Below are 9,276 nucleotides of genomic sequence, written 5' to 3'. Positions count from 1 at the left end.
GTGCTTAATGAATATTTTATAGTAGTTACAGAATAATTTATAGTACACACTGAATAATTCATAGTGGTTAATTAATGTTTTATAGCAGATAATAAATATTTCATATTGGACTTACTAGCAAACAGGCGACGTGATTAACTGGTTAGTTACTGTATAAATTAGTAATTAGCTTTTACTCAATTTTCTTAAGTACATACTTAATAATTCATAGTAGTTAGTGAGTAATCCACAGTAGATACTGAATAATTCATAGTGGTTTCCACTGCTCTTAATTAAATACAGCAAGGCCATCACTCTATCACTAACAATCATGCCTTGGTTTATTGTGTTTAATATCCTTTCATTCTATAATGTGTATTTTTTATACGTTGTTATTAGTATAAGCTCATTCAGGCTGGTGAGTGTCTTTTCAGCCTGATTCTGTTCAAATGTTAATGATGAAAAAGAGAGAAGGAAACCCACAGGTCAACAGTTTGCATCCTGAGGTCATGTGACTGGTGTGTGTGCCACTGATTTAGCAACGCCGATGAAAAAACTCATGCTAACAGGCAGCGCTGATCCCAGATCAGCATTTATACTCAGAGACAAACAACAGCTTTCATCATCACTCAGAAGAAGAAGTGAAACTCAGGACTCTGCCTCCTCAGTGGAGCTGCCTCTGAAACTGGACTGCAGGGCTGCTGTGTTTCATATTCACCTGCTGGGAGCAGGGCTCGTGTTTCAGCACACTGCCACGCTCAGCACAGCCCGGACACCTGAGGTCAGGTAGAGGGGAGTGACCTCAGAAAACTCTGAAGGAGGAGGATGAGGAGGAGGTGATTATCGTTACTACAGTCAAAATCCAGCACTAAGCTAAATAAACACACTACTACACCTGGGTGTGTACGTCAAACCCCTCCCCTGCAGAGCCGGTCCTACATTACCACAGGTAAACACACACAGAGCTCTGATAGCCGTGTAAGTCCAGGAGGTGGCAGTTTACAGTTGAATTTGAGTGTACACACCCACCTAATGCTTCTTCACTGGCCACTTTATTAGAAACACCCACCTGGTGCTTCTTCACTGGCCACTTTATTAGAAACACCCACCTGATGCTTCTTCACTGGCCACTTTATTAGAAACACCCACCTGGTGCTTCTTCACTGGCCACTTTATTAGAAACACCCACCTGGTGCTTCCACTCATTGGCCACTTTATTAGAAACACCCACCTGATGCTTCTTCACTGGCCACTTTATTAGAAACACCCACCTTGTGCTTCTTCACTGGCCACTTTATTAGAAACACCCACCTGGTGCTTCTTCACTGGCCACTTTATTAGAAACACCCACCTTGTGCTTAATCACTGGCCACTTTATTAGAAACACCCACCTGGTGCTAAACCTAGGTTTGAACATATAGTGTAGGCTTAAACCAGTCTAAACCAGACTAGACCAGACTAGACTAGACCTGAGAGTGTAAAGCTGGTCCGTCACCTGCGTCTGTAAATCTGGCGACAGACTCCTTTGTCTGGCTGTTTGTCCAGCAGAAAGGTAAATATCAAGCCGTCCTGTTGACTCGCGTAACCATGGAAACGGGAAGGCTCCTGGTGGCCTGTCCGAGCCTCTGCTCCTCCTGCTGTTGGTCCTGAATGCAGTGATACAGTCCTGGCTTCCATCCAGCAGCTGCTGTATCTACTGTAACTGAGCTACAGCCTGGAGATGAAGATGCATTGGAAGTAAACAGATAAACAAACAAGTAAACAAACAGATAGACAGACCTGGGAGAGAGAGAGAGAGAGAGAGAGAGAGAGAGAGAGAGAGAGAGAGAAAGAGAGAGAGAGAGTGATTAATGGTCCGTACACAGAGAGTGGAGGCTTTATCTAATAAGCTGATGTCCAGTACACTCCAGTGTATCCAAGGAGCAGAGTGCGCTTTCCCACATGGCCCCATTACAGCTCCTGTAACTCAGGCAGGAACTCACACACACACACACGCACACACACACACACAAACTGTAAAACCAGTACAGAGCAGCTGTAATTTCACTAGTATAACCAATACAGATGGGCCATGATTTCCCCAGCAAAACCAGTGTGTGTGTGTGTGTGTGTGTGTGTGTGTGTGTGTGTGTGTGTGTGTGTGTGTGTGTGTTAGTGTGTGTGTGTGTGTGTGTGTTAGTGTGTGTGTGTGTGTGTGTGTGTGTGTGTGAGCTGTGTCAGGACAGAAACTTTCAGCTCTGTGGTCAGAAACTGACGACTGAAGGACTGCAAGACAACTAAATCAAACCGTGCACCAGCAAGGAGGGGGGCTTTAGGGGAGGGGTTTCTGATAAAGTGGCCAGTTGGTGTAATCATTAACTTAGATATAAAACTCAAAAATGTTCAAGAACTGATCTGGAGTCTGAAGTGTGTGTCCCTGGTTGAGGTTAGTCCCTGGGCACGATGGCGGGGTGCAGCTGTGGACACACACCAACAGAAGACTTAGCCCAGAACGCTAACGTGCTACAGCAGACTACTGCAGACTACAGCAGACTACAGTAGACTACTGTAGACCACAGCAGACTATTGTAGACTACAGCAGACTGCAGTAGATTACAGCAGACTACAGCAGACTACAGCAGACTACTGTAGACCACAGCAGACTACAGCAGACTACTGTAGACCACAGCAGACTATTGTAGACTACAGCAGACTACAGCAGACTGCAGTAGATTACAGCAGACTACAGCAGACTACTGCAGACTACAGCAGACTACAGCAGACTGCAGTAGATTACAGCAGACTACAGCAGACTACTGCAGACTACAGCAGACTACAGCAGACTATTGTAGACTACAGCAGACTACAGCAGACTATTGTAGACTACAGCAGACTACAGTAGACTACTGTAGACTACAGCAGACTACAGTAGACTACTGTAGACCACAGCAGACTATTGTAGACTACAGCAGACTATTGTAGACTACTGTAGACTACAGCAGACTACAGTATATTACAGTAGATTACAGTAGACTACAGCAGACTACAGTAGACTCTGGAGCTGTACACAGGGTTTTTATCCAGGATACATCATCAGAGCCATGTGAGTAAACGTGTATACAGTCAAATGTATTAGTGACCTCCTCCATTCCTACCATGTGCTTCCACCCACTGGCCACTTTATCTGAAACACCTCATTTGTGCTTTTATGCTGGCTACTTTATTAGAAACCTCTACCTTCTGCTTCCACTCACTGGCCACTTCATTAGGAACACCTACCTTCTGCTTCCACTCACTGGCCACCTAGGACTGAACACCTAGGAACACTCTCTAACTCTACACTAGCAAGGTGGGGCTACTAGAGGAAGTGTTTCTGATAAAGTGGCCAGTGAACACTCACTTGCTATGTGGTAAAACACACAGAGGCATTCAGGGACAAAGGCGGACTGAGTGAATGTGACAATGTGCTGACCTGTGGCCTTGGAGCTGGATCAGCGTGGTGACAGATGTGGTCAGGCTTTCTGATAACGAACACAAATACGCTCCTTACTGGAACAGCAGGCGAGGAGAACGCTACATTCAGCCAGGCTCCAGAGAGAGAACCAAACAGAACGTGATCAGAATGTAACCAGATTAGTCCCTTCATATCTGTGCTTCCAGGACAGACCGGATCACGTGAAGGAGACTCATCTGACCTACTTCTGTTCCTGCTTCGTTCTGGAGAGGAGTGAGAGGAGGAGGTCACTGATCCATTTATTCACCCTCATTATTCTCTGGATTCTTGGGTTGGCTGCTTCATAGGCTTTTGGTTGTGGCCACTGAGGAAGCACAAGGTAGGGGTTTCTAATAAAGTGGCCAGTCAGTGGAACACAAGTTAAGTGTTTCCAATAAAGTGGCCAGTGAGTGAAAGCACAAGGAAGGTGTTTCCAATAAAGTGGCCATTGAGTGGAAGCACAAGGAAGGTGTTTCCAATAAAGTGGCCATTGAGTGGAAGCACAAGGAAGGTGTTTCTAATAAAGTGACCAGTGAAGAAGCACAATGTATAGTGTTTCTAATAAAGTGGCCAGTGAGGAAGCACAAAATAGGTGTTTCTAATAAAGTGGCCAGTGAGGAAGCACACAATAGGGGTTTCTAATAAAGTGGCCAGTGAGGAATCACAAGGTAGGGGTTTCTAATAAAGTGGCCAGTGTATGGAAGCACAAGGTAGGGGTTTCTAATAAAGTGGCCATTAGGAAATACAATAGAGCATATTTTTTGATCTATTAGAGAGTTGTGTCCAGTAAACTGGACTTATTTCACTTTGACCTGCTGTGAGGATTTTCCTGCTGCTGTTTGGACTGAGTGTCTGAGACTGGGCCTTGAAATACGTCCATATCGAACCTGGCAACTCACTCTGTTGGTCCATTCCCCTGTCTTTTGTCCCTGCAGGTCGGAGTGTCCCTTCTCAAGCAGTGCATGACCTCATATGAGCCTGTGGTCACACCCACATTTCTTGCGAAGCGGGTTCCTTTGAAGGGAGCTTTCTGTAACTCATCCCCAAAATAATCAGACAAGGTACTTATGTCCTTTAGGAGATTTATCTCACTGCTCTTTGCTTGGAGCACAGAAGGGAGAGCAACCACCTGATGCTGCAACAAGAATGGACCTTCTACCAACAGGTTCTTTAGACAGATGACATTAAAGATCCAGCGTTTAGTTTCCAAAGCGACCTTTCATGGGATGAGTCTGAGTACTAGATGACTGAATTACTAATAAAGGGATTCTTTGGCTCGTCCCCAATGAAGAACCATCTTTCCCAAAAGGAGAACTGAAAGCGTTGCACCCATTGCTGACACAGATGTGCACATGCACAAACACACACACAGCTTGCCTAGTCCCTGTAGAGAAGTACTGCCTGTACTGACTGGGGTGGTGATCATCCAACATCCTGAAAGTCTTCTTCTCTGGACAGTAGAGTCAGTTACTCCAACAAAAGCAGGATCAGCTCTGTTTAATACCCTTGATTTCAGAAGGAACAATAGATGAGCAGGTGTCCCAATACTTTTGTCCATATAGTGTATTTGATGTCTTTTCTGGCACATTATACCTAGAAAAACCTGGGGGTTGTGGGTTCAATACTCACAAGGGCCTTCCTACTTGAGGAAGGCCCTTAGCTCAATGTTTCAGAAAATGCATCACATACACAGTATGGACAAAAGTATTGGGACACCTGCTCATCCATTCACATGTATTCAAAAAAAGTTCATCCTATATATATTTATAATAAAATAATTCCACCAAAAATATGACAGGCTGTACAGTACTGGGTGTTTATGGATGGTTAACATTTACAAATATTACCTTCTTGAACATTTAAGATGAAGTAAAGCTGAAGTAAAGGTCTAGACTTCACGCCTGGCATTATTAGGCAGCATGGAGCCAATAGGTTACATGATGTTGATCTGCTCCAGAGAGTCCTATTCTATTGGCAGTACTTCTCTACAAGGACTAGCTGTGTGTGTGTGTGTGTGTGTGTGTGTGAGAGAGAGAGAGAGAGAGAGAGAGAGTTTTGTGTCAGCAATGGGTGCAACCTAAAGTAGCTGAATGCATTCATTAGAAGGGGTGTCCACAAACATTTGGACAGCTTCTACATTTTGTGTGATGCCACAGAACAGGAGTTGCTAGTCCTCGAGGGTTCCTCCTAGAACATGTGTGGAACTTTAAAAAGGGTTTAATATTCACATCTCATTTCAAGCATGGTTCTTTGGTGGAACCAAAAGTGGGTCTTCATGACATGACTTTGTGGAACCTTCTAGAACCTTCTAGAACATTATGTGGAGGTTCTTAAAACTTTAAGAACGTTAGCTCTTTGGAAAATCATCCATGAAAGGCTCTTCGATGCGGTCACTGCCAAGAACCCTTTTGATTTTAGTATTGGAGGTGGGATGGAGTGTAGTGACCCATCTGGGGGGAAGGGGGGCTACAGAGGGGCAATGCAGGATTAGACAAACAGAAGCATTAGCAGCTCTGTCAGGAAGACAGAGGGACATAAATGACCTTCAGAATTTATCCAACCAATCTAATCACACTAACGACCCACTCAGACTTCAACTAATGAATCTAATCATGCTAATGACCCTCCTCTCATCACGCTGTTCTCTGCTGCTGCCTCATTCGTTGCTCCTTGCTGGCCCCCGCCTCCTCATTTACACCTCTCCCCTCTCTGCCCCTTCTCCACCAGCAGTGGCGTGGAAGGCCAGAGCCACTGGAGCTTCAGTAAACCTCTGTAAACTAAGCTGAAGCGGCCCAGTTTGTTTTTATACATATCTGTGGACTTCAGTGACGAGTCAGCTGCCTCCTCTTTGCAGCCTCCTCCTGTTTGTTTATTTTCTGTTGGACGGACCAAGCTAATATGAACATGAGCCAGATGAACCATTTAAGCTGATCTGGGATCAGATTTGCTGACTTAGTCTCTGACTGGCTGACTGACTCCCTGATTGACTCACTAGTTTACTGATTCCTTGAATGATTGACCCAGTGGTCTATTCACTGACTCACTAACTCACTGTTTGACTCACTGACTAACTCAACAATTCACTCACTCACTCACTCAAAAACTAACTAACCTAATGATTGACTCTCTGGCTCACAAACTCAGTAACTCACAAACTTACTGGTTGACTCACTGACTGACCCAATAACTCACTAACTCAAAAATTGACTCTCTAACTTAAACTGACTCAATAACTCACTGATTGACTCTGTCTCATTAAATGACTCTTACAACCTAACTGAAATGACTCTCTGACTGGTTTAATAACTCACTATCTAAACGACTCTGTACTAACTGACTGCTGACTCTTACTAACTGACTAACTCACAGACTGAATCAACACCTCAGTGACTCACTGATTAACTGACTCACTTAGTCAATCATTCACTCACTGAATCTCTGACTGTCTGGCTTACTAATTAGTAACTGACTAGCTTACGTCACGACTTATGGATGGACTCCTTCATTAATTCACTGACTCTCTCGCTGGTAGACTCACCAACTCACCAAATGATCAACTGGCTGACTCAATAACTCACTGACTGACTCAATAACTCACTGAATAACTCAGTAGGTTACTAACTCACTGACTGACTCAATAACTCACTGACTGACTCAGTAGGTTACTAACTCACTGACTGACTCAACAACTCACTGAATGACTCAGTAGGCTACTAACTCACTGACTGACTCAACAACTCACTGAATGACTCAGTAGGTTACTAACTCACTGACTGACTAAATAACACACTGAGTGACTCAGTAGGTTACTAACTCACTGACTGACTTAACAACTCACTGAATGACTCAGTAGGTTACTAACTCACTGACTGACTCAATAACTCACTGAGTGACTCAGTAGGTTACTAACTCACTGACTGACTCAATAACTCACTGAGTGACTCAGTAGGTTACTAACTCACTGACTGACTCAATAACTCACTGAGTGACTCAGTAGGCTACTAACTCACTGACTGACTCAACAACTCACTGAATGACTCAGTAGGTTACTAACTCACTGACTGACTTAATAACTCACTGAGTGACTCAGTAGGTTACTAACTCACTGACTGACTTAATAACTCACTGAGTGACTCAGTAGGTTACTAACTCACTGACTGACTCAACAACTCACTGAATGACTCAGTAGGTTACTAACTCACTGACTGACTCAATAACTCACTGAGTGACTCAGTAGGTTACTAACTCACTGACTGACTCAATAACTCACTGAATAACTCAGTAGGTTACTAACTCACTGACAAAGACTTAGTGACTCAGTGATTCATTAACTCACTGACTCTCTAGACTCACTGCAGACTCACTGACAGTCTAAACGACTCCCTCATTGACCTTTGACCCACTGTTCTCTTACTTAACCCTATATAGCTTATTATAAACAACACAAATGTGGAAACGTGTGTCTTAATGACAGTAAATATTTACAGGCAAGACTCTGGCCGTCAGACAGCAGTGTGTGTGTGTGTGTGCGTGTGTGTGTATGTTTATTATTGGTTACGTTGGTGCGTCGGCTCCTAGCATTCTAAGAAAAGGGTTTTTGTGGTACCTGCATTACCAGGGCTGTGATGGTGGGGGGGACAGGGGGGATGGGTGGGGAGGGGGGGGGTATGAGGCTACTCCTAGCTTCATTGTAGAGTACCACTACATTCAGCGCTCTGTAGGACTCACAGAACTGGCTTAGAACCTGGTCTGGGTTTCTGGGGGAGGTTATGGAGTGGGCTTTGGTTAATATATAGAAGAAGGGTCGACAAGGGTCATGAAGGGTCAAGGTGAGAGAGAGAGAAAGAGGCCGCTTTGTTTTTGTGTAACAGTGTGAAAAGGGCAGGAGCGAGAGAGACAAAAGAGAGAGAGCGAGAGCGAGAGAGGTGTGTGGTGGTGGTGGTGGGTGGGGGGGTCTATTCATCCGTTAGTGACTCATCCACACCTCTTCAGGTGCTTATAGTACAAATGCAGAACCCCTCACTGCTCACCTAGTCAGCCAGACGAGAAACCGGCTTCGGCGGTTTTGCACTGTCGCTACGATGCTAACATAGCTAACAAGTAATGGAAGCATATGTACACCAATTAGCACCACCCTTAAACTGGGTTAGGAATTGTTCAGTAGTCTCTAATAGAGCTGCTTATGTGGTTTGTGACACTGAACCCGTTCAGCAAAAAAGCTCTGAAGAGGGTTCTCTGACCATATAGAACCATCGTGGTGCTTTATTAGGAGCATGAGACACACTGTTATGTATGTAGGTGTTATTGGTTTGAGACATCCCCCAATCCAAGTCTCTTTATAGAACCGTTTTTAAAAAGCATAGACTCTCATATCAGTCATATTTGCCCCAGTCCAGCTCACAGCAGGTGGCGATAAAGCAACAAACGTGGACAGTCCAGGGGTCCAGTTTGAGAACCACTGATTTTAAGAACCATGTCCAGTACAGTGTGTCCTGCAGCAACATCGCAGCAGCTGTCGTAAACACATTAGGCTGCTAATGGGACAGGTACTGGGGCAGGCCTCTCTGCTCAGGTGTCATTCTTCAGGACTGTGCCAGCTAGTCTGACAAAAGAAGCCTGGGAGAGAGTGTATCGGGTTTCCCTGAGAAGAGAAGAGAGGAGAAACCTTCTCATCCTTCAATAGAAGTCAATGTAAAAATATTTCATTCCAGGTCATTTTGGAGCATTTCTATTGGTCCGCTCATCATGGAAGTTGGAAAAATTGTAAAGATCAAGACAATGGTTGTAATATGATTATCCTGTGTAGCCTCATAGATTTGTGGATT

Source organism: Salminus brasiliensis, unplaced genomic scaffold (assembly GCF_030463535.1).
Source record: "Salminus brasiliensis unplaced genomic scaffold, fSalBra1.hap2 scaffold_113, whole genome shotgun sequence".
Classification (NCBI taxonomy): domain Eukaryota; kingdom Metazoa; phylum Chordata; class Actinopteri; order Characiformes; family Bryconidae; genus Salminus; species Salminus brasiliensis.
This window is presented reverse-complemented; position numbering follows the sequence as displayed.